The 26,635-nt window shown below is 45.6% G+C and overlaps 1 protein-coding gene across 2 annotated transcripts in view; it reads right to left on the bottom strand.

Moving 5' to 3' along the window:
- ADAMTSL3 (ADAMTS like 3) overlaps positions 1-26,635 on the bottom strand; it is a 2,197,206-nt gene that overhangs the window by 193,919 nt on the left and 1,976,652 nt on the right. The gene's annotated exons all lie outside the window — the stretch shown is intronic.

Below are 26,635 nucleotides of genomic sequence, written 5' to 3'. Positions count from 1 at the left end.
TGTAGAAACTGAGGCGACGGTTGAGGCATTCAGGTCCCTTGTTGTGGAGGGCTTTGTGTGCGTGGATGAGGAGCCGGAAGGTGATCCTTTTGCTGACGGGAAGCCAGTGCAGGTGTCTCAGGTGGGCGGAGATGTGGCTGTTGCGGGGTATGTCGAGGACGAGGCGGGCGGAGGCGTTTTGTATTCGCTGCAGACGTTTCTGGAGTTTAGCGGTGGTTCCTGCATATAGGGTGTTTCCGTAGTGCAGGCGGCTTGTGACGAGGGCGTGGGTCACAGTTTTTCTGGTGTCGGCGGGGATCCAGCGGAAGATCTTTCGGAGCATGCGGAGAGTGAGGAAGCAGGAAGATGATACGGCGTTGACTTGTTTGGTCATGGTGAGAAGCGGGTCCAGGATGAATCCGAGGTTGCGTGCGTGGTCTGAGGGGGTTGGTGCGGTGCCTAGGGCAGTGGGCCAACAAGAGTCCTCCCAGGATGAGGATTTCAGTTTTTTCTGAGTTCAGTTTCAGACGGCTGAGTTTCATCCATTCTGCAACGTCTTTCATCCCATCTTGCAGGTTGGTCTTGGCGCCAGTGGGGTCCTTGGTGAGGGAAAGTATCAGCTGAGTGTCGTTGGCGTAGGAGGTGATGTTGATGTTGTGTTTGCGTACGATGTTGGCGAGGGGGCTCATGTAGACATTGAAGAGAGTCGGCTGAGCGAGGAGCCTTGTGGGACGCCGCAGATGATCTCGGTGGGGTCTGAGCGGAACGGAGGGAGGTAGACTCTTTGGGAGCGGTTAGAGAGGAAAGAGGTGATCCAGTCCAGGGCCAGTCCTTGGACAACGGTGGGGCGCAGGCGGGATGTTAGGGTTCGGTGGCAGGTGGTGTCGAAGGCAGCCGAGAGGTCGAGGAGGATGAGGGCGACTGTTTCTCCGTTGTCCATCAGAGTTCTGATGTCGTCTGTGACTGAGATGAGGGCGGTTTCTGTGCTGTGATTGGCTGGGAATCCGGACTGAGAGTGGTCGAGTAGGTTGTTGTCTTCAAGGAAATTGGTCAGTTGCTTGTTGACGGTCTTCTCTATAACTTTGGCAGGGAAGGGGAGGAGCGAGATGGGGTGGAAGTTCTTCAGGTCGCTTGGGTCCGACGTAGGTTTCTTCAGGAGGGCGTTGACTTCCGCGTGTTTCCAGCTCTTGGGGAAGGCGGCAGAAGCAAACGAGCTGTTGATGATGGTCTGGAGATGCGGGGCGATGATGTCGTCGGCTTTGTTGAAGATGAAGTGTGGGCAGGGGTCCGAGGGGGCACCAGAGTGGATGGAGTTCATGGTAGCTTTGGTCTCCTCAGCGCTGATGTGAGTCCAGGCGTTGAGGGTGATGGCTGGGGTAGTAGGTTCTGTGGTGGTTGACTGGGTCTGGTGTCCAAAGCTGTCGTGTAGGTCGGTGATCTTATGATGGAAGAAGGTAGCGAGGGAGTTGCAGAGGTCTTGTGAGGGTGTGATGGGGTTGGAGTTGGCGTTAGGATTGGAGAGCTCTTTGACGTTATTGGAGAGTTCTTTGCTGTTGTGAGTGTTCTTGTCCAGTCTGTCTGTGAAGGAAGTTCTTTTGGTGGCGCGGATAAGCTGATGGTGTTCGCGGGTGGCGTTTTTGAGGGCAGACATGTTTTCTGCGGTGTGGTCTTTGCGTCAGGCTTTCTCGAGGGTACGGCAGTTTTTTTTTGATTCCTTAAGGGTGTCTGTGAACCATTGAGGTTTCCTGGTGCTGGTCTGTCTTGGGAGGCGTCTGAGAGGTGTGAGGTTGTCCGCGCAGTTGGTGATCAAATGAGTGAGGCTGAGGGCTGCGTCGTTGGGGTCGGTGGAGAAGGTGGGTTGGTTGTCGCTGAGAGTGGAGCAAAGCTGTTCCATGGGGATTTTGTTCCAATGTCTGCGAGGGATGGGTTGTGTGCGGAGGTGGAGAGTCTTGCGTCTGAAACAGCCATGACATTTGACACATTAACATATTTACAAAATTTCATAAACCTAGGAATGCATCAAAAGCCTTCGTCTCCCCAGTGGAGGTGTAAGGTGGGCACAATTAGGAGAAATACCTTTATTTCTCTTTTTTTTCCTTTTTCTATGTGTGCTGCATTCTGAAGCAAATTTAGAATGAGGAAAACTCTCTTGTGATTGTTTTTGTACAGGAAGGTGTCCCTTTCTGCACAAAAAGAATCATCCCTACAATCCAGACACCCTTGCACCATCCCCGTTGTGCACCAGCGCAGGGGAAAATGACAGGAATACACCGTATCTTACAGATACGGTGAATTCCTGCCCTTTTTTTTTACGCAGAGCAGCACAGCAAGAAAGCTTGCGGTGCTGCCCTGTGTCAAATGATTGTAAATATGCCCCTTTGAATCCAAGGAGCATCAACCAGAGAGCGGATCTGGTAGGAGGAGACAGGTGTTGAGCTTACAATATTGGCCTTGCACAGAATATCCCTGCTAGGATATCCTTTACCTGGGTAATCATCCACTTTATAAATTTAAATCAAATCAAATATAAGCATGAACCGCAATGGCCACCGTCCATATAGGCAATGCTTAAGTTACCCGAGGACTGTGCAGTAAGGTTGGATGTAGATGGAGGCAGCAGAGGTGCTGTGGGAAAGGATCTATGTTTCTGTTGAGGTACTTGTGATAAGAGAATACAATGTACATTATCTGGCTAGCGAAGGTACCAGGAAGATTCAGGAGAGGTTTGTGGTGAGATTGCAGATAGCTTAACATAGACCAAAAAAATGGCAAACTACTTATGGGGCTTTTGGATGAAAAAAGGCCACTTTAACTTGAGTACCACACAAGATTTGATTGTTTTTCTGCTATGCATAGATTCAAAGAAGGAATGTTGAGAATTCTGGTTATTTTATCATCTACCTGATGAAAAAGAATAGCAGTAGATGACTTTCTAGAGCAGATAGGGTGCTCAGTGATGTACTTGAAGATGAGCAAGACTATGAGATGATCAGAGAACGTGTTCAGGTCACAAGAATGGCAAACTGTTAAGTAAAAGGTGCATTCCTACTACTGCCTTGCATGCAGTTGACTTTTACATTAGGAATGCGGTTAGTGTGTTATTTGTATTGAAAATATGATGTTCATGGTTGTGAGGAATAGGGTTGTTGATTGAATGGGGGACTGAGCCCTGTTCAAGCAACAGCCACAGACCCCATCACGGTGAACCACAAATGTCACAAAATTAACCAGCGCTTAACCCTCTTGTAGCTTGCCATGAAAGCAGTAAGGCTTAACTTAGAGGCAATGTGTAGATTATTTATGCAGCACACAAGCAATAATAAGATGAAAACATAACACAAGAAAAATCCCACACCAATTTAGAAAAATAGAGTACATTATAAGAAATGATGTGACAATAAGTTATGCCTTTTCAAAGTTTAAGTTAAAACCTAGCATCTAAAATACCAAAGCCTCAACTGTGGGCCTCCAGTCGCATGAAATCGAGTCAATGTAGAAAAGTATGGCCAACTGTGATGGAGTGTGAGTTGGATACAAAAAGTCGATTGTGCCCGGTCAGCGCTTCCCTTTGAACTTAGATGAAATTGTGCGAAAAATATTCTGAGAAGATAAAATTCAGCTGGGCAAGGCTGCAGGAGGTGCCGGAGGAGGAAGCATCGTCTTCGGAGAGCCCCTGGTTAAAACTGTGGTGAAGACGTCTAGGCTCAGACTTTTTTGGAAGTCAAAAATCTCCAGCGGGACAAAGCTGGAGGCTGTAGCTGATGAGAGTTCCAGGATACCCCTTGGGCGAAGGACTACTGAATATGATTTGCTGCTGCATAGAACAGCATAGAGGAGCTGCCTGGAAATCAGGCTGACAGGCTATGCACCTTGGGTGGATAGGTAAGCAGGTTGGTCCTGGTCGTCTCTCTGTTCTCAAAGTAGTTTTTAGCCAAACATTTTATTTGTCCGAAGTTTTGGATTTTGGCTATCTGGGCATCTTTAGCGCCACCACCATGGGTCCAGGACTGGGGGCGCCACGTGGGGGTTCAGGGCTTACTCAGGCTGGGTCCAGCTGTGGATTCAAGATGGTTAGAGTTTTTTCTGTCCCTGAGGCTCTGAGCAAGAGGACAGCCAATCAGTCATTTGAGTCACAGTGGTAGTCCTGGGTTCAGCAGTAGAATAGGGCTTGAAAAGCAGGGCAGGCCTCTAAGGGATCAAGGCAGGCTTCAGGCAGCAGGACAGTCATTTCAGGTACAGCAAAGCAGTCTTCTGAAGTACACAGCTGGCCAGAGCAGCGGGCAGTCCTCTGAGAGTCCTTTCTCAGGTCCGGAAAGTAAACTGAAGAGTGGGTCTGAGGATCCCATTTTTATACCTCATGCCTGCTTTGAAGTAGGAGAACTTTCTAGAGATTCCCCCTTGAAGTGCTGGAAGTTTCCTGACTCCCTTGCCCTGGCTCCAAGCTGGCTTCATGAACAATGCAGGGGGTGACAAGTCTTTTGTTTGAAGGCAGAGCACAGTCTATTCAGTTGCAAGTGGAGCTGTGTCCAGCTTCACCCTGCCATCTTGTCAGTTGATGGCCCATTCAGGCACACCCAATCCCTTTATTGTGTGGCTCACTGAGATGAATAAACAAAGTTCACACACCCAGTCATGTGACCCAGTGACAGGCGGTAGGCACAAGATTGTTAGGGCAGGAAAATGCCTTCTTTCAAGAAGTTGCATTTTCATAATTGTGACTTAAACTCCAACACTACCATTGAAGAGGATTTTTATTTGCAATTTCTCAAACACTAAAAACAAAATGTTTATCTGTTATCCAATTAAAGGTTAGTCTTTAGTAAATGTAACAAAGCAGTCCAATGTTATCCTAAGGGAGAGTTAGGCCCCACAGAAGGGAAAAATGCATTTAGGAGTTTTTCACTACCAGGACATTTAAAATTACAGGACATGCGCAACCTTTTAATGACAAAGCCCTAACCCTACAGGCTTACTAGGCCCTACCTTAGTGGTATTAATATGCAATACATGGGGTGTTTAGGGCTTGGAAAGTGAGTTATATTGCCAATTCAAATTGAAAGTTTTAAACTGCATTCAGGCTACAATGGCAAACCTGGGACATGTTGTAAGGGGCTACTTAAGTGGGTGGCATAATAAGGACTGCAGGCCCACTGGTAGTATTTAATTTACAGGCACTGAGTATAAGGTATACCACTTCACTGGGGACTAATAACTAAATTAAATATGTCAATCAGGTGTAAGCTAATTTTAACATGTTTTAGGGAATGAGCACAATCACTTTTGCACTGGCTAGCAGTGGTAGAGTGCACAGAGGCCTAAGGCCAACAACAATTCAACAAAAATAGAAGTGAAGGCAAAATGTTTGGGGTGACCCTGCAGAGTGTGCCAAGTCCAACAAAGGTCTTATCCTATGCCATGCACACAATTTGAAACCTTTCGCGAGTCGATGCTAAAGAGGGAGATGAAGTCTGATTATGTGCTACATTTCTTTGTGGAATTTCAGTTAATGGGGACTGCTGTAGGACCAAGAAGAGGTGATTGGCTGTTGGATTGGAAGCATTGGAGTTTGTGGAACCACAAGCACAATAAAATGGAAAAGCCAATGACTATTCTGTCCTTCCTGGGAAACACGTTTGTTTCAGTAGCAATTGTATTTACATTACCTTTATTAAAGTTTTTGGCAGTAAGGGTACTGGTATACAGGACGACAAAGAAGCACTTGCGAAACCAATAGGTGTGGCATGCATTGAGTTCTGAATAAAACATTAAAAAACGCTTGTATGCTTTTGCATACAATGCACCTATGAAAGGAATAATTTCATATGTGGACATTTAATGTACTTTGAAATGTAAGAATTGGCTCTCATGCATTGTGATGTAAGCACGCATAAGAAGTGAAATGATACACTCAAATGCATGAGGTGAGAGATAATTGTTCCTCTTGGTTGAGCCAAAGTCCATTCTATCTATATTTTAGATCTCGCAGACAGTGGGCCATTAAGCTAGACCTAAAATGACACATTTGAATTGAGGAAAAAGAGTAGGTATTGGAACATGTCAATTTATGTCCATGGTTTAATGAATAGACAGTGTTTTGAAAGACGATGGCAGTGACAATCGGAGAGAAGGAGCCAGAACAGAGTGATAAAAGGTCATGCATTTCCGGATGAGTTCAGCTCTGTGTTCATGCCACATTTGGTGAAATACTGCCTATGGGAGATGGACATATTCTCTGATGCAGGAACAGGGAATTTAGATTTGTTTAGGCAGAAAGACCTAGTGCAGATCACATGAACATAAAAGGGACATGGTCTGTATGTTGGAGACTTGAAAACAACTGTTACTGCATGGGGTGTCGAGATGTGTCAAAAAGCCAGCAGTAGTAAATCAAGCCCTGAAAGTAAAACATATAAATATATGGTGGGGTTGAAAGGATAAAGAGATTGCTTTGATAAAGCACACATGTAATCACTTTTAAAACCCTTTCTGTTCAGATAAGGTGGAGAATATCTTGCATATCTGGATATTGGAGTCGTAATGTAGATGGGGCAAGGTTTTAAGCGTTTGTAAAAAATAGAACAGTTGGATAGTAAAAGGAGAGGAGAAAAACATGTGGACAGAGTTATTTTTGCTGGCAAGAAATTCCAAGTAAAGAAAACTTAGGAAAAATGTGCGAGTGGAAAGTTGATTTGGTTAGTACAAGGTGAGAAAGGGAGATAAGATAGTTTTAGCCCAGGAATGGGCATATTTTCTGATGACTAATATTTTTCTGGAAAAAAGGACAGTAGGCAAAAGAGAAAAAAAGAGAGCCAGGAAAGCATGGGAAATGCATTTTAACATTTAACATTGGTAAAGTCGTACGGATATGGGAAGCGAGGAAAAGAGACAGGGTAGTTATTCTCAAATCGGAAGAGGGTCCATTTTAAATCTGGTGATAGATTGTTAAAAAAGTTACGTACTAGAAAGATGTTAAGGCATTGCTGATTTGCATGACAGGTTGTAGGCTCTGTCCTAAATTTTAACAGATTTACTTTTTCCACATCTGAAAGTATGTTAGTCTGCTCTAGTTGGCCTGCAATATGAAAAAAGAGCTGGTAGGTTTTGGGAATTATTTCAATGAGTAGGCTAGACGTTACTGTAGAGCAAGACAGCTACAAAAAGGTGATCTGGAATTTACTGGGGCTTATATTTAGGATTTATTTTATTTTTCTAACAGAGTACATAAATAATCACTTTGTGAGCAGATGTCAGTTTATATATTTTAAGCTAATTTCCACCTGCGGACCAAACAATGGTCTTCTTCTCTTTGGTTTATGTAAACATGATTCATAAGATATCCAATTTCATTCTCTAAACACTTCTGATCGACCAGAAAATGTGGATGGTATTTGAGAGCAAATGTTGAGAGCAAATGTTCCTGCTTAGACTTATTTCCATTGTCTCATACATTACTGTCTCCCATCCAAAGTTCACGTGGTTGTCTCTGTCGTGTGGGATGAATGAGCTATATTAGAGAGAGTTACAGCACTGGCGTTCCTCACGAACCTGGACATGGTCCTAAATCTGTGAAGAAACATTTGCTTTCCATCCTCCTTGACTCTCCAGGTAGATGTGGCCAGGCAGTCGAAACCTAGCTGAAAACTGGTTGAGTGGCTTTGAGTTGGGACACATAAAAACATAATTATCCCAGTTGCAACGAAGATGTGAGTGTACAGTTAGAGTTGTGTAAAAACAATTTAATATTTTATTGAAAATGAAGGTGATGTGCTAAAATCATGCAACATACACTTTAACAGCAATGCAACACAATGTTGTGATAAAGCGAGTTCCCACATCTTTAAACACTATGGGCCTTATTTACATGAAATGACGCAACGCTGCTGCAGTGCAGTGTTGCATCAGGATTTCTAACGCTGTCTAACAACAGATCCTAATTCCATGCTTGCACTGTATTGACAAAACTGAGCTACGTAGGGTTAGGGTCGGGCAGCGTAATTAAAATGATGGTATTCTGTGCACCGTGCTGTAAAACAAAAGGACGCTAGGGCTGCAAAAGTGACGCTAGCCTGATTTGCGGTACGTAATCTGACGTTAGCTAGCCTAGCATCACTTTTGCGCCTAAAAGTGTCAAAAAACACCAGCAAAACACTGCTTCATACAAAACTACAACAGGATACACTGCAGAAGCAGAAATGGAGACCCCTGAAGACCAGAGACCGAAGGACAGCCCCAACAACCCAAGAACAAGCCAGGATGTCCAGACAGACTCCTTGGAGAAGGGGAAGAGGAAAAGGAAGTGCAGGATCAGTGAGGAGGAAAACAACATTTTGATCCGTGAGGTGACGCAGCATCAACAACAGCTATTTGTTACCTCCAAATTGCTGTTAGGGAGGAAAGAGGCCACATGGCAGTCCATGGTGGACAAAGTCAACAGTGTGGCAGAGGTCAAGAGGACAATCATCTACTGTAAGAAGCGCCGGACTGACTGCATAAGCAGAACAAAGGAGAAACTGGCCAGCAACCACAAGGCAGTATTGTGGACCGGAGGTAAAGTCTAGCACCCCAGGAGGAGCTAGATGACCTGTAAGAGATGGTGGCAGATGTCACCCCTGAGGAGTTGGTGACCGGAGTCCAAGGACACAACAGTGCAGCATATGACGAACTACTCCAACCACAGGGTAAGTCGCAGTGGGGGGCAAAGTGGTCACAATGCAATTTCAAAAAGGGGTGGCAGCCATGTCCCAGCCCCAAAATGCACTGTCTGTAGGGCATAGTGTAGCATGCTGGTACGCTCATGGTGAAACAGCAAAGAGAGATAATGTGCACTGACATAATTGGCACATCCCAAGCCACAACCATCACCTCACTTTCTTCATTGTCTGAAGTGCAGCATCATTCCACATTTACCTCACCTTGGACCTCATTTACGAGGTACTAGCAGCACTCTGTGCCACCAGAGTTTCAATCCAATGAAGCTCTGATGGTGCAGTGTGCCAGCTCATATTTACGAGGCCATACAAAGCTACCTTCCATTGCTTTTCATGGCCTGGTAAATACAGACACCTTTCACGCAGTACAATGAGTGAAATGGACATTCCATGGGTGTTGCTTGCAGTGTTCCCATGCAACACTCATAGAACCCAAAGGAATTTTACCCATTCCCAGACTTACAAGGCTGGGAATGCATCAGATTCCTACACCACCTCAGGGGTGGCATAAGAAGGACACAACAAGGAGAAATACTTTAATTACTTACCATTTTTTACCTCTTGTGATTGTTTTTGTGAAGGAAGTTGTCCCTCATGGCACAAAAATAATAATCCTCGCAAAGCAGACATCCTGCACCATGGACATGCATATTGAACTGTTGTAGGCATTCAAGAATGAATGTACGATTATGTAGGATTACTGTGTGCCAATTACCTGTGTACCGGGAATCAAAAGTGGGTAATATGAGGATGGGCCTGAGTCATATGATATGTGGCACTCTGCATATAGACAACTCACATCAGGATGTCATGGGGAGAATGTAATTGAGTCAAACTATATGCCATGGTGCACTGTACCATTTTGAAAGTGTAGCGATGCATTGTATTTACCAAAATGCAACACATACCAGTACTTTCCCCCGTGATGGTCTACTCACTGCTTCGTAGCACCAACGCAGGCATCCTTGCACCATGGTATAGGGAAACCTGTGTTGCAGGGATGAGTGCTCCCTGGCTGACATCACTGCCGCTGGTGACATGAGGCAGAGACACGAGCAAATGTCCAGCCCAGCCCACTTGCCACTAGCAAGCTTGCCAACAGGCTGGGGGCAATACAAAATGTCCTGGAGTCCATGGAGCAGAAGCAGGACTCCCTCATTGCCACCGTGGGTGCCCTTCACCAGGACATTGCTGCAGTGTTGCAGACCCTGCAGGCCCTCCTTGCTGCTATGCTGCCTCATGAGTTCCCACAGATGACAGCTGCTGTGGACACAGCATCCACATCTTCAGCCCCTAATGTGTGCATGCCTCCCTCTGCTCCAACACCTACAACAGCCCGGTCACAGGAGGCACTACATACATCAGAGGATAAAGATGTGGAAGGAACATCTTTCACCATGAAAACATCTTGGTAGCTTTACTCTGTGGCACATTGCCCCTTTCTCCTTTGCTCTGTGCTAAAGATCATGCCAGCATCAAAACACCTGGCACCGTCCTCAATTGGAATCTTCCACTGTTGGTCTCTCATATATGTGGACTGTCATTGTGGCTAGTCTTCCTTAATGGCTATGTGGTCCTTCTCCTCACTAAAGCACTCCTCTTCTACACTTGCCCCATGACATGTTCACCCCCATGGACTCTGGACATCCAATGGCTACATAAATCTTCTGGGGTTGTTGTCTACATCAAATGTACACCAGTACTGCACTTATATTAACAAATGTAAATAAAATCACTTCCTACAACCTTGGTGTTGTTTGTGTGCCTAAAGCAGGAACAATATGGACATGTATTGTGTGAAGCTAATACACTGACTGCTCACCAAAGGGATATCTGTGGATTGCAATCCTAGAAAAAGCCGCTAAGAGTGTGTGAACATACTTGGATGATGTGATATGTACACTGTTAAAAAACAGTTTCTGGGGCTCCCAAGCATGTAATGTAACATGTATCACCACTGATGATTGTGTATGGGTAGGAAGGTGCTGCTTCCTGCATATGAACACTTGTTCCTGTCAACCATGTACCCTTGCACCATGACACAAGGGTGCCTGAACTGGTGCCCGTCAGCAATTTCTGCACAAGCACAAGGGACAAAAACAGGAATGTGCCATATGTCATAGTTATGCTGCATTGCTGTACTTGTGGGGGAAGCATGTGGGCATAGCAACACCACTTGCAGCCCTGCCCTGTTTCTTAACTTAGTAAAGGAGGACCTATGGCCAGCAGACATCTAATTTTAAGTGCAATACAAGGAATCTGCCACAAGGAATAGGTACTTACCAACAGTTCCTCCTACCTTGATTCCCAGGTAGTCGAGGAGGTCACGCTGTCTGCTTATGAGGTCTGCCCATTGATGTTCAGCTGGTGGGTCGACCTCTCCACCTTGAAGATCCACAGCATGTGGAAGCGGACCTTCCCCCAATGCAGCTTCCGTGCCTCCATCTCATAGCCCTGGATTACACAACTGCCCATGGCCACCATATGTGGGAGGTAGTGGGTCACCAGCCATTTGAACCCCCAACTCCTCTGTACTCATGCCATGGGCCCTTCCCTTCCCCAACATGTCCCAACCCAAACCCACAAGTAACTGACTGAAAAAGGAAAACCCCAAACTACCCCTAACTACTCTAACAGACTAAACTACCCCAAAGACAAACACCTCACAATACATTCTCAAAACAATACAATAGACAAATAGACAGGACAAAACAGACATTAGGGACACTACAGAGACAGAAGACAGCACAAAAGACTCCTTCACCTGCACTCCTCAACACAGCTCCAACAACGCATAAACTCTCTCAACCACAGACAAAAAGACAGTGACTGTAGGAGAAAGTGAAAGTAACTTTGTAGTTCCTGGTTTGCAGCATGGCTGATCCATTACATCACTTCCTGTGCTGATGCGGTACATTTTAAGCCAATGCATTGTTTTTTTTACGTTACGCGCCAATACGTGGATTTCTTATGACACATGACGACTTACCATGAGGAAGTTCTGATGCGTTGCATGGGATGTGTCATTTTTGGCAGATGCAATGGGTTAAAAAACATGCATTTGGACAATGTGTTGATTTTTTGATGGAATGACTGTAACATGTGTATGTATGTATGGTGTCATGGGAAAATCAATTTTACAGTCATGTGGATTGTTGTGTTACCTGTGAATAGTTGTGTTTTACACACTCTTCTCTTTCCATGTATCCAATATCTGTATAGAAAGTGTACATGAGTAAAAGTACATGCATTACAAGGATAACACAATGCATGGGCCACATTTCCTATGATTCATGGACACAACACCATCAGAGGGTTGTCCCATATGCCAACTATGTGTTGGCACCTGAGTCCATTGCTTAGTTTACCCCCAGGTATACCATGGACTAGCCATTGAATGTGGCGTGCACACCCACATTTAGGACAATGTAAATATGTGCTGCATCCCAAAGTGCAGACAGCAGGCTGTCGAGCAAGGGATTGGGAGGGGGTTACAGTGTCTGGTGCAGGCAAGTGTTGTGGTATTTAGGGCCTCATTTATGAGAAACTGGCGCTCTGTGGTGCCACAAGCAATATTGCTGTGCCAGCTGGGTAATTTCCAAAATGCTGGGATGCATTATATTTACCAGAATACGGCACATACCCTGTGCAGGCACTAAATCAGCTGCCTAGTGCCAACACAGGCACCCTTCTTCATGGGGCAAGAATGTCTGTGTTGCGGGCTGATTGTTTTTGCATGCAATGAGTGTTGCTGTTGTCGTCAGGGCTGCCCATAATTACAAAGCCACATTAAGCCATGAAAAGTGGCTTAAAGCTGCGTTGTAAATATGGAGCAGGGCACATCGCCATTAGAGTGTTACAAACAGTGATGCTCCGGTGGGCAATGGGCTTGTAAATACTCCCCTTAGAACACACATGTATAAGGACATATGAATGGTGCAATTTGCTCATGTTCCCCAGGGACCTCCCATCAGGGGACACACTACCAGTTTGCCACAGGATATGGTATCTGCACCTGGCACCACATTTGACATACAGCGGACATTCAAAACTTCCCTGCCCTCTACTGTGGACTTGTAGGTAGTAGGATTCAACCTTGCCCTATCATCTACTGGGGATGTATAGGTAGTTGGACTCAACCGTGCCATATTATCTACTAGGGACTTACAGGAGTCTGTTGTTGGCAATTGTGCTTGTGCCAATATAGCATATTCTTTGTATTCAGAGTAGTGGCCCTAGGCCTGGTTAGCAGACCCAGGGTACAGCCATGGTCAGTCAACACCAATTTCAGTGCCTACAAATTTGTAGTATATGCAAACTGGATGACTTTCTCACACTGTGACTGGGCAGGCTATTTGGCCGCATACTGGTTGTGATGCTATGTGTTATTTTACATAGGTACACTCTTTCTTGTTATCACGCTCTTCTGATACTGTGTAAGTCACTCACACATGTTCCACACAGGACTAGCTTTTGTGAACTCAGCAATGTTGCTGCTTTTGATGTTACATTTTGCGCTTGCTCCCCCATACTCATCGTCCAGCTGTTACTGCTCCTCATTGTCATTGGGCCATGGGAGAGTCTGCAGCACAGAAGTATTGGTTTATTGGCTATTGGTGGGGAGTAGAGTAAATGGTCCCAAAACCTATCCTGACTCCAGGAGTAATACTGGGGTACTCTGGGAGTCCCCTCCACAATGTAGCAGGTCCTGCTTAGGCCATGATTTGGGTTCTGCCGGGCTTCCATGTGGGTGTGTTTGTGAGGAGCAATCACCCACAGCTACAGACTCTATCCTTTGTCAGCTGCACAGTGAGTAGGGGTGGTTTGGGGGTAATGGTCTTTACAGTTAATGTTCCCACATACATATACCAGTCATTCTATGTCCTGATGTACTCAAACCTATTGCCAACAGTATGAGACATGATTGGCATACATGCAAGATGATCACTGATTTTTGGACACTGTCCTCGGATACACTTACTAATTTGTCATACATGAGAGTGGAAAAGATGTTGATGTTGTGAGTTGTCAGCAGTGTTATGAATCCATCACCCATTGATTTGACATATATCTCACACTGATCAACTGTTGCTATTTCTGACTAACTACTATTTACAGACCTTGGCATACAGTGTGGCCCTGTTGCATCACATAGTGATTCCTAGCTATCTGTTTTCTTTTTAGAACAACAGTTCAATGGCAGATATGTTTGTTTTCATTAATAAATGTTTGCCTGGCAAGCAATGCAAACATTACACACCACACTTTTCAGATCTCAGTGCATTGTGTGTGCTACTTAGAGGTTGACAGTGTTCACACTAGATTGACAATTCCTGAGGCCTACTCATGGTTTCCTGGATGTAGATGTTTTTGGGAAATGGGAGTGTACCAAACACTCCAAGACATATGTTGTATAGGATTATTTATTCACACGCTTACTCCACATGTTTTCAGGTAAAGAAGTGCTGCACAATGTGGGCACATCACTGTGCACTGGCAGCAGTGGTCTGGATGTCTGGATGATTTGGCATGTCATCCTCTTCCCAGGGAGCCTCCTGCTCCTCATCCCAGGGGACATTGGTTTTTACACAGATATTGTGCAAAATGGCACATGTGAGGATCATCTTGAAGACAATGGGTAGGGAATTCAGCAGTTGCCCACCTGATACATCAAGGCAGCGAAAGTGGGCTTTTAGCAAGCCAAAGGTCCTCTCCACAATATACCTGCTCAAACCATGTGCCTGGTTATAGGCCCTCTCTTCATTTGTTTGTGGATATGCAAAATGTGTCATTATCCATGGCTGGATGCCATAACCTTGGTCAGCTGATATTGTGAAGGGGAAAAAGAGTCATTGCTTTGGTTTACTGCATTTGCATACATCCTGCACATGTGTGTCATGTGTATTGGTATTGTCATGCACTTCTCCCAATTATGAACACATGATATGTATTTCATGTCAGTGTAGTACCATTCCAGGGGCCTGTTCACTCACTGCATGTGAGGTTCAATGTAGTGCATGGGCAGATATATCATACAAATCAGCTTCTTGACGGGCATATTTGTGCAGCAGGGGTGGATGGTGTTCGATTCCCATCACTCTTGTCCACTCAATGTTTTGTGTTGCCACTACATGTGTGGTGGGACAGATTGTGACTGTGAGTCTTTTTTGTATGTACAGCCTAGGTTGGTGGTGACATGCCATTTATGGCAGACATATGAATGGGTCCATTCTCCTCCCCAGATATTGGTACTGTCCTGCATTACATTTGCCCATGCCTTTGATTATCCTACATTGTACATGACAGTTGACATAATGCCATCCATGCAGCATGCTGTCACACATCCCTACAGAGAGACATGGTGTGACAACAGCCATTTCCCAATACATGTTTGCATGTCAGGGTGTTGTAACATTGTGTACATGTGAGACAGATTTGTACCAAATCTTTGCACACAAGACATGTATCCTACAGATTTGTGTGTGGCAATCCGTAGTCCAGTTACACACCTTCCTGCACTGTACTGTACTACATCTCTAAGGAGGGAAACTGGTACATATTACTTGGGTCCTCATGCCAATATCGGGTCCATAGAATTGGACTTACACACAAGTTGCCTCGTGAGTACACATTCACATTTGCATCAGGGGTTGTAGGTGTACTTTGTAGCTTTCAAGATGGAATTTGTATATGCAGGCGCAATTTCCAGCCAAGGCTGCTGCCTCAGTAGCATGAAGAGTGATGTCTGTATGTAGCATTACACTTCACACATGTGCGATGCGAGTTATTTGACATAACATTAGACATTTGTACAGTTATATGTCACCTGGCCATGGGCGTTAATTTTTCGTCTAGCACCTAGGGCCTCATTTAGAAGCCCATGGCACAGGGTAGGGCAGCAGGTGCCTTGCTGTGCTGCCATGCATCACCAGGTAAGGGCAGGAATGCACCATATCTACAAGATATGGCACCTTCTGTCCTCTATCCCTGCACTGATGAACAAATTGATGCCTGGAGCCAAGGCAGTCAGGCAGGCAGGCACCATTGTGCAAGGGTGCCGGCATTGTGTGGATGATTGTTTTTGTGGAGGAAGGAACACCTTCCTGCACATAAACCATCAAAGAGATGTTTGCCTCTTTCTATGTGTGCTGCAGAACGCAGCACACATAGGAAGAGGAAGGTATGGGGAGTGATGAAGATATTTCTCCTTGTTGCATCACTCTTGGGCCAGCCCTGAGATTGTGTAAAATTGTGAAATATTTCCAGACCTGTAAATCTTTGAATACGTCAGTTAGCTTTGTCTTCCATGGGTGTTGCATGGGTATACCCCTAGTGACACCCATGAAACAGCCCTTTTACACAGTGCTATGCATGTAAGTTGTCCATATTTACAAGGCCATGATAAGTCACACAAGGTGGCTTGCATGGCCTTGTAAATATGGTGTGGCACACTGTGCCAGTGGAGCATCAAACAAATGTTACTCGGTGGCACAAGGTTGCACAAGGGCCTGGTAACTGAGGCCCCTCATCCCTGATGTATGCGGCATGACATAGCTGATGTCCCATGTGTGTTGCATGTGGTCACTCCCCATGGTAGATGGCACACCTCCCTTTCGTACAGAGATATAGAGCAGAATTCTTGTCTGCCACTCATGAGTGTGTGCCTTTACATCATGCAACATGTGCAAAAGTGGCTTGAGATGTCTTCACCTGTATGTCAGGGTGATTTGCATTAGATATGTGTACAGAAGCAGAGTGCATGTATGTGTGACATGCCTCATTGTGCAGTTCCTATCTGTGCAGGCAGACAGTGATCTGTGTATTGTGCCCCCATATCTATTTGTTTTTGTGTTTGCTAGTTACTTGCTGTTTGCTTACCTACAAGCAGGTCATTCCTGTACTGTCCATCCTGAAACCTCTGATTGATGATGGAGTTGCAAAAGATGTATGCGTCATGGACGCTGCCTGGGTATTTGGCCAGCACAATGATGATTAAGCCGCGATGATCCATGATGACCTGCATATTCATTGAGTGTGTATGCTTCCAGTGCGGTGCACGTCTTCTGTTGCTGCAGGTGGCACAAGTAGCACATGCATGCAGTCCATGGCTCTGAGAACATGTGGAAACCCAGCAATTGCGGAGACGGCCGTGTTTCATTTCCAACTGCAATTGCTGGGTTTTGGAGAAGAGGATGTGTTGGGGTATGAGGCAGATGACTGCATCCAGAACAAAGGGCAGGAATGAAGACAGGGAGGAGTGTGATACTCCACCCACTCGTGCTACTGTGATCTGAAAGGATCCAGATGCAAGGAGGTAGTACAGCCAAGAGCTTGGTCAGCAGTGTGATGGTGGTGGATCGCTCAACGGTTGCCTGCAGTTACGGCACAATAAGGCAGAGCAGCAGTATGATTGACTCCCGGCGCAGCCAGTAGAAGGTGATGGCCTCCTCCTCCCTGAGGGCAATCAGGGATGCCCACTGGTGATAGAAGCACTCCCTTCTCTTGAGCTGCCTCTGTGATCTGGGTGGTGGTGACTGTGGTGGTGCTCGATGATATGGTGATGATGTTGGGGATTGTGCTGCTCTCCTTTGTGCCCCGAGTTGTAACAGCAGTAGGTCCATGTTGTTTTCCAGGTTGCCCAAGTGCTTTGTATGTGTTCTCCCTATAAACCTGTGCCTGAGTCATTTTGGTGCCTGGTCTGACCAGGCATTAACATTTTGCTGCTTGTCAGAGTTAGTGTGACTTTTCCTAGACGCGTGTCATTCTTCAAAAAGTTTGTATATACGTAATTGTTTAGGAGGGAACACCTACATTACATATCAATGTCGCTATCTGATGCAGCAAGATCCGCTGCTGATGGAAAATGATGCTAGCTCAGAAATGGTGATGCTAGAGGCCCATATCGGTACACTGTAGATCTGGAGTTAATTTAGCGCCACTGCAGCGTCAGAAAAAATGACGCTACGGTGGCTCAAAATCCTTGTAAACGAGGCTCTAAATATTTCAGTTGAAATTTCAACACCAGGGTTCGGCGACAATTCCTTTTTTGTTTGTGCTATATAGTTACAAATCACAGAATGAATTCCCCATTTTCATCAGATTCTTACCAGTTTACAAGGGGCATAAAAAGTTAAGTGGATGCCATAACTACATAGCAGTCCATAAACTACTATGAAATTATTAATTTGAGCAGTTCAGAAAGGTCAAGCAGTGTGCATTTCAGGCAGCTTGGGGTGTCCGGAACAGAATAGAAGCAGACGGGTGGATTTGTGGTCCAATTTGCTCTACAGCACGTCTAAACAGGTAGATTGTGCCCTGTTCCCATCTTCACAAGTTTTCAGCCCTACAGAACAACCATTTCAGTTGTTCTAGCAATGTAATGCTTCCAACTTATATACTGACTTATACTGTTAACCATACTACTGTCCTGGGACATCAAAAGCAAAGAAACAAAGAGAAATACAGTGGCCTTTGAAATACAGTACAAAGTGAGGTACAGAATATGAGGCGGTATGTCTATCTCCTAGTTTAGCATTGACCCCTTACAGTAGGGATATCTCATGACCTGTGGGTGGGCTCTACAGGTTCTGCAGTAGATGATTCTTCCTCAAGTGGATCAACCATGACACCTTGACAGACTGGAGTCATAAAGGGTTCACACTTGCCAATGCAGGTGTTTATTAGTGCACTTAAACACTGACTAAGCATATCCTACACACCTGCAAAAAAACAGTGTCAAATAATTAGCAATCTGATAAAAGGTGGTGCAGGAAGGAAGAGTTCTCATCACGCAGTCACTACTTATGTCACCTGCACTCCCTTTACATTTATTTTGTTGCTTAATTTTTCAACAAACTTTATAGATAAGTAGGTCTCAGCAAAACTTTGTCTCTCATCAGTAATATATGTCCTCTATCTTTCTATCTTTAGCAACAATTTCAAAGATCTACAGTTCAACAGAAGTATAAGTGGATATTTGGTAGTCTCTGAAAGCATGTGTTAAGTAGTTAGTTGTGGGCATTATTGGGTCACACTTACTCAGATGCGCCATGCCATCATTTTTGTCAGCTTAACCTATTGCAATAATGTCACAGGTAGCTAACAATGTGCCCTTACTACTGTGTCTCTGGTCTTCAAGGACAGTCTCACACTCTGCCCATTTCAGCAACTGTTTCATTCATATGGAGAGAGAGGAGCACAAGGGGGGCTCAATGTGATTGTGATGTGCCTTTTGGCCAGCAATTATGCCAGATCTAAAACATTTTACATTAATGTTTTCTTTTTTTCTGGTCTGGGCATGAAACGAAGAACACAAATTTCAGGTTTATAAATGTGAGGTATGTCAGTAATTTCTGTTTCATGTTTTCTGGCTGCCAAGCAGAACAATTTTATGGATGGACACTTCCATAACATACAATAAAAATCTTCGTCAGTAGTACTGAATCTCTGGCAAGTTTCTGTTGTGATTGGGAATTTGCAATATAGACACTGTAGTCATGTAAGTGTGAAGTCTTATATCGAATTGTACTAGTGTGCAAGGGTGGCTCCTCCTTTATAGTGGAGGATCGTCGCACCCTGCTCAGAGTCAGTCAGTGAAAAATAAAATGATGATAAAACTATTTTATAATCATTTTATTTTGTACTGACTGACTGAGCCATGGAATTTAATGTGGGGCTTGGCCATGCGAGGTAGGAGTAGTGATGGGCACCTCAGTTTGGCCGGCCATCTTAGGATGGACAAACCGACATGCGCCCTTACATTTCTCAAACCCAACTGTGTTGCACAGCTGGGTAGAGAAATGGCACAGGCTCCTGTGCCTGAGCGAGCGTCAGACCAGCACACTCAGGCCAATCCCGGCTCTTCTACCATGATTGGTATAGCATGAGAGAAGCGTCTGGATTGGGTGGTGAGTCTGTGCTTTGTGCCCCAGTGACTGTCAGTGGGAGAGGAGCACCGAGGCAGCCAGCAGCAGGACTGGGAGTTGCAGGTACGTTTTTTTCAAAATGTATTATTATTCCCCTAACATCTCCCTGTCCCACTACTATGGATTGGCAGCAGCCACCACTGCTAGTTTGAATCTTATATTCCTGGAAACCTCGATGGTGTAGCCGAAGATGTAGGACTTTGTAGGAATATTCAGAGTAAGCCAGTTTCCTATGTAAATCTACTGTCAATGTATCACTCATTGGTTGCAGCTTAGCTTTATTCACATGTTGGATGGCACCTTAAAGTTGTATAACTATTATCTTGGCATTCCTCAAATTAAAGAGTATACAAAAGACTTCACAGATTGGGGTTATGATATATTATATTGCATCCTCAAGTCATTTGGGTAGCCCCTGAACAAGAAACTGATGTCTTGCTGATTAAGACATTTTTTATTATGTGCACTGCATATGTTCTGCAGATTGTTCAATTATTTTTATTTTTACTGCACCGTTACATGTAGCACCTTTCTGGAATTCTCACCTTATTCATGCAATATGGAATAATTAAATTGAAAAGTTTCACAATCATTGATTGTGGCAGCAGGGTCTTGGATCAGAATTTTCCTGTGAATGTATGAACGTTTGTCTAGGTGATTGCCTTTGGAACATTGTTTTAGTTATGGCCTTCATAACCCTTGCTCCATTGGAATGCAGGGTGTACCTTCTTGTTCTCAGTATAGCAGGGCTTCAGGCCTTAATGTGTATCCTAAATGTTGCAGCATTTAAACCTGCATGCAGATCTATCAACATAACTAATTTTGACAGGAGGGAAACCTACTTTTAGATATTACAGGCCTGATTTACAGTTTGCAGGACTGGGTAGTGTCTGTTAGGTAGGTTGAAAAAATAAATCAGCTGTATATCTGGGTATGATGACTCACACTGTCTTAAGACAAAGCCTTGGCCTTTAACATTACCAACAGACACAACTATTAAAGGTGTATTATCACTGGTTGTCCGCTAGGCATTTTTAATTCAACTGGATCCCATTATTATCCAGAAAACTTTATCTAAGAACTCCCTCTGGATGTATTTCACTGTGAGGTTGAGTCTTCCTTGGTGGCACTGTCCTGCTAGGGTCGGGATAGGTGGTCTATGACGAAGCATTAACTGTTAAGTGTGTGAGACCACCTACTCCATAAGGAGTAATTCCCCAAATAGGTTCCAACACAACAGTCCTAAATAGAATTACAAGAAAATATTTACAAAATTACAACCAAAGTGGTTGTGACTCATAGAGCAATGTCTTTTCCTCCACACCTTTTGTGCATACTGTTTTGACACTGGGAGAATGTCTGAAGGTTTCGCCTCTCATCCCTCTTTTTCTGTAAGGCATTGAAAGGAACCACCATTATGGCCGTTCCTTTGAATGTACAAAAAATTTGGTTGCTGGTTGCCTTCAGTTTTTTGTGCCCATCTACCAAACTTTTTACTTTTTTCTATTTTTCAGGGACAAATTCCCATTTGGTTGATGGAGCCAACAAGTGCTCAGTTGACAGAATATTTAAGATCTGCCCGTCTCTAAATGATGAGGGCAAACCAAGGGTTCGGCAGACAGGGTACTCAGTGATATTTGCAACAGGTTACCTTGTGTGCCAAACTCTAAATCAGGCCCTACATAAGTAACCCCAAAGTGGGTCTTGAAGCCCACATGGTAGGGTGCATGATATTCAACAGTGGAAGGTGGAAGAATTTCAGATTTGCATGTTCCTACACTGGACTAGTATCCAAAAGCTATTTTCACTGCAAAGGTACTGTGGCTTTTTCTATGAGAAATGCTTTAGCACAATTAAAGTACTTTTTTGTAATTTTTGTTTGGAAAAAGCTACACAATTCACACAACCACTGTTTTCGATATTTATTGAAAATCCAAACCAGTGGGGGCATTATATTTCTGCTAAATATGTAGGAAAAGTGAATTTTCAAAAGTTATACTTTTCCTGCCTGAAGCTCCAGCAGACTCATTAGTATTAGCCTAACTACAGTTGCCCGTGTTTGACCCTCTGAGGGGGTGTGAAGCAAAGCAGAGACAATGACTTTGACCTTTTTGGCAGGATGGCCTTGGTGTGAGGTATGCTGTTCATCATATCTCAGGAAAGGGTAATTTGGGAAGATCCATGAACTTTATTAAGTTAAAGGGGACGAGGGCGAGGCAAGCCCATTTACAGTTAAGTGATAAGTGAAACCAATGGAAGAGGGGCCTTTCGATCCCAGGCTACATTATAGTTGAAAGAGACCCTTTCACTTCCCCTGGGGGAGTTTTTACTGCTTCCTCCAGCTGAATTAGGCAGGGGTCGGACTTTGCAGTTTCTGGAGTCAATGTCTCCAGGGTCGGAATAACTGGCTGTGGAGACTGAGATCCCAACAGTCCCATCCCCAGAGAAATCAGAAAACTTGTATTTGCTCTGGGCAGTATATCTGCCTCCCAGGCATAAAATTCAGGTGGTGAATGGACTTTGTGTGTGCTAAATCTACTCCCATCAAAATCATTTCCTTCAGCAGGACCTCATCCAATGGCTCTCTGACTTTGAGAGAATTTAGGCAGATACATCCTTGAACCTTGCTCCTCCGGTCGATTTCTACTTACATAAACATGACTAGATCAGAAGGTAAACTCTTTGAGCAGATTGACCAACTAGACTTAACCAGTGTCCGGTGCATCATGATAGGCCTCATCTTGTGCTTAGATCCCAGTCAACCACAACCATAAATGACGTGATGTTTCTTTTTTAGCTATACACATTGTTAAATTCATTTCTTCTGTTTCCCAGATTGGATTATAATCATTTTTGTGTTATTTTTTCATATTATTGTTTCTTGATTTTTAGGAATTGGTTATGGGGTATTAATTCAGTTATACTTTGATATTTGTATTGTTTTGGTACAGCTAAACACTTTACACATTTTCTCTAAGTTTAGCTTGGCTGTTCTGTGGCTTAACCACTGAGGGGTTGAGACCATGGGCCAGATTTAGGAAGCCCGTAGCACCACCTTGCACCACATTAGCATAATTTCTTTTACGCTAATGTTGCATTAGGATGGCAAAAACATCCCGCCATATTTACAAACCCTTGTACACCCTTGTGCTAAATTATGCCTTTGGGAGGCATGATGTATGCAAGGGGGGTGTCATGGCATTTGGAGGCCCAGAAAAATGGTGCAGTGAAATCTATGAGATTCCACTGCACCATTTTTTGCATCATCTTTAACACCTGTCTAAAGCAGGAGTTAGAATGAGGCTCCCATTGTTTTCAATGGGCCTCCTTTCACTTTGCAGGATTAGAGTCAACATTTTTGGTGCTAATCTTGCAAAGAGTAGAGCTAGCGTCAAACGTTTTGACGCTAGTTCCCTAACGTGCGCCATGGTGCGCTGTATCATAAATACGCCACACACAAATGTGGCTTTAAAGGGGTTCAAGAAAAGCGGTGCATCATGACATGATGCGCCACTTTCTATAAATCTGGCCCAATGTACTTTTAGAGAACTATGGGGGTCATTCTGACCCCCGCGGGCGGCAGAAGCCGCCCGCCTGGCGGGAACCGCCAGAAGACCGTACTGCGGTCAAAAGACCGCGGCGGTCATTCTGACTTTCCAGCTGGGCTGGCGGGCGACCGCCAAAAGGCCGCCCAGCGGGAAAGCCCCAGCAACGAGGATGCCGGCTCCGAATGGAGCCGGCGGAGTTGCTGGTGTGCGACGGGTGCAGTTGCACCCGTCGCGATTTTCAGTGTCTGCCACGCAGACACTGAAAATCTCAATGGGGCCCTGTTAGGGGGCCCCAGCAGTGCCCATGCCAGTGGCATGGGCACTGCAGGGGCCCCACGACACCCGTTCCCGCCAACCTTGCTGACGTGGTCACCCTCGTGACCCTTGACAGCAAGAAAGTGATGGAGAGTCCGGATGGCTCTCTACATCCCTCCCATGTTTTAATAAGAAAAAGGGAGAGAGAGAAATGAAAGAAACCACACAATAAAATCTACTGTACCTACGAAACAAACTCCTGCATTGCACCAGTCTCTTCACATACTGGGTTCATTATGGCAAGGTGCACTCCTGGTCAGGAGGTCTCTGTTCACTGTCCTTGTCGTTCAAGTACCCCTGCTTGAACGACCAAGGTTCAACACACAAAGTCTTTCAGCCGTCTGCTAGGTGCAGGGTTGGGTCGGAGATGATACTTCTCACTCTGACCAGTCAACACCTCATCATTCAATTCGCCCGGCCGATTTACCCCCATATGAGGTAGCGCCACTTGGATGTCGCCCGGTCCATCTGCTCCACCCTCTGGAGCCACAGCACCCTCTTCTTCCTCTTCCTGCTCTTCGGTTTCTGGCACGACACCAGCTCGTTTGAAATAAGATGCGTTTCTCGTCACTCGTCGTTCACCCTGGCGGGTGGTCACCATGGCCCCTCAGACCGTGATTACCTCCCATGCCTCTGCCTCAAACGGTGTCTGAAACTTTCCTCCGGATCGTCAGTTTTTCACGACCACCCAATCACCCACCTGAAGACCGCAGCGACTGGTTCTCCTCCTCACGTTCGCTCTTTGATTTGTTATCAGCCGGCCTCTATGGCCAGTTTGGAGATTCCCAGTGGGGCTCCGCCAGAATACAGTCTCATGGGGCTGTTTTGAACATCAGTGCCGCTGGGACACAGCCAGTCATACTGTGAGGTGTCTGCCGATAGGCTCTGAGGAACTGATGCAGACAGTGTTCTCCATCTTCCCTTCGGTCCACCCCAATTCTCAGTGCCCTGTTGATGGTCCTCAGGAACCGTTCTACATCCCCATTAGCCTGGGGCTAGTATGGCATGGTTTTGCGGTGACGTATGGCAAGCTTGTCAAGGCACGATTTAAACTCTTGTCCCTGAAAAGGTGGCCCATTGCCTTTCTGATCTCGTCAGGAAGCCCAAAAACCGCTAAAGTGTTGTCCAGCAGTGGTCTTACGTTTTCAAAAGAGGTGGATGCCACCAGCTCTATGATGGGAAACTTAGTGTAAGAATCAATCAAAACCACCGTTAGTCTTCCATCGGGAAAACTCCCAAAGTCCATACTCCGATTTAACCATGATTTCTGGCTGGGAGGTTCAGTGACTATTGGACAAACAGGCGATTCCAAAGAGGTGATTATACACGAGTGGCAACTCCCAACCAGAGAGTCTACCTTTGCGTCCATGCCCGGGAACCAAACCTTGGCTCTGAGCCGTGCCTTCGTCTTGGCAGCTCCCTGGTGGCCCTGATGAGCGAGCTTCACCACTTGACTCCACGAACAGCGAGGCAGTACTATTCTTCACCCTCATAGGACAAGAGCCTCACTGCCCACTGATAGTTCGTCCCTTACCCTCCATATTCCTTGCATGCCCGCCTTTTCTTCCAGGTCAGTTGTCTTTGCCCCCCCTAGGGAATGTTTCCACCGCCTCCTGCTGAGCGCTTCATTGACTCGAATTAGCACCTGATCAGTTTAATCCGCCTCAGCAATGTCTGTCACTGTCAGAGCCACTGGGCAGGCTGATTGTACCACCATACTCACAAAGTTCTCGGTGCTCTCCTCATCCCCTTCTACGGATTCATCGAGTGTGCTTGTGGAAGGATGCCTGGACAGATAATCAGCTGGGTTGTTCACGCCAGGCCTGTAGATGACTTTGAACTGATAAGGTTGGAGCAGGACAGCCCAGCGCTCGATCCTTGGCGGAGCCAGGCGCATGGTCCCTGCAAATAGGGAGACCAATGGCTTGTGATCTGTCACCACTTGGAAATCCTGTCCGTAGAGATACAGATGGAAATGCTTGCACGTTTATCGGATCGCCAACGCTTCCCTTTCAATCTGGGCATAACGGGTCTCTACAGCCGACAAGGCCCTGCTAGCATATGCCACTGGGGCCCACCCCTGATGACGCTGTTCCTGCAACAGGACCGCACCCAGCCCCACCGGACTACCATCCACCACGACCTCTGTCGGCTTCTGGGGGTTGAAGTACGCCATGGTCGATTTGTCGACCAGCGCCACCTTCACCTCCTGGAATGTTGTCTGAGTGGTTCTACCATCTTGGCTAGCTGAGGTATCAATCAGCCACAATACGTAGCCATCCCCAAAAAGCTTCGGACTTCAGTGACATTCTGGGGTGTCGGGGCTTGTCGGATGGCGTCGGCTTTTCGCGGGTCCACTTGTAGACCTTCCTTTGAGAAGATATACCCGAAAAAAATCAATGGAGGACTGGTAGAACGCAGACTTTCGTTTGTGCAGTGTGAGACCCGTGTCCGTGAGTCTCTGCAAAGTGGCTCTCAGGCGGTGATGGTGCTCCACACATGTCTCGGAGTAAATTAGGATATCATCACTTAGGTTGATGACTCTGGACAGCCCTGACTGTTTCTCAGATGGCATTCTGAAACACCACCGCTGCTGAGGACACCCCAAAGCTCAATCTTTTGTAACGCCGCAGCCCCACATGGGTCGAGAAGGTAGTAATGTTTCTGCTGTCTGGTTATAGCTCTAGCTGGTGGTAGCCAGAGTTTAGGTCTAACTTTGAAAACCACTATGCGCCATTGAGATCCGCTATTATATCGCCCATAGTGGGCGTAATGTGGCGCTCTCTCCGGATGGCTTGATTGGGGAGACGCATGTCCACACAGAGGCGTATGGCCCCTGGCTGCTTGGGCTTAGGCGCAATCACTAACGGCGAGTCCGGATGGCTCTCTACTGTCACCACCAGCAGTGTCTGAACAAGATGTTTTTGATGCTTGTTCTCTCCAATCATATCAAATAATGTCCTTGGATTCACTAAACCCGCAATCGAGCAGCTCACATAAATGTATTATGCAGATCTCACTTTTCATGAACAATTTGGCCAGCCTCTGAAGTTGTGTGGCCAGATAATAAGATTAGAAATTACGAGCACCCAAAGTGCCCATCCCCATGGCACTTGCATCTTCCTTATGCCCCTCTGCATGTGCCACCAACCCAAATTAA

This window comes from Pleurodeles waltl, chromosome 3_1 (genome assembly GCF_031143425.1).
Source record: "Pleurodeles waltl isolate 20211129_DDA chromosome 3_1, aPleWal1.hap1.20221129, whole genome shotgun sequence".
Classification (NCBI taxonomy): domain Eukaryota; kingdom Metazoa; phylum Chordata; class Amphibia; order Caudata; family Salamandridae; genus Pleurodeles; species Pleurodeles waltl.
This window is presented reverse-complemented; position numbering and strand designations above follow the sequence as displayed.